This window comes from Ciona intestinalis, unplaced genomic scaffold, assembly GCF_000224145.3.
Source record: "Ciona intestinalis unplaced genomic scaffold, KH HT001188.1, whole genome shotgun sequence".
NCBI lineage: Eukaryota > Metazoa > Chordata > Ascidiacea > Phlebobranchia > Cionidae > Ciona > Ciona intestinalis.
Genome location: NW_004191509.1, coordinates 25,581 through 25,978, shown reverse-complemented (window position 1 = coordinate 25,978; position 398 = coordinate 25,581).

Genomic DNA, 398 nt, shown 5'->3' with positions numbered 1-398 from the left:
TCACAATTACGCTATACATTGATGCGGTGGGTCAGCAACGTCATGACACTGCGTTCGGTGCGGTTATGTCACGGTCGGTTTAGTTACGTTACAGCTGCGGGTTTGTTACGTGGACGTCGCCGTTTTTAGCGGTACGTAACAGCCACAGTATGTCGTAACGGTCGATGCGGTGCGTAACAGCCGGACGATATTATATTGTGTGAAGATATGACGAGAGTATCGCGGTACCAAGATGTTTTCTCAATAAGCGGTCGGGTGATGCAGGGCCGTTGTTGGCTTTGACTCCTTGCAGGTGGCCGCTTGGTGGCATGCACCTTTTTGTTTTCCGATGTTTCAATGACCATGTAATGTGCTTGTTGGCGTGTATGAGTTGTTGTTATATATTTGTTGTAGCACCG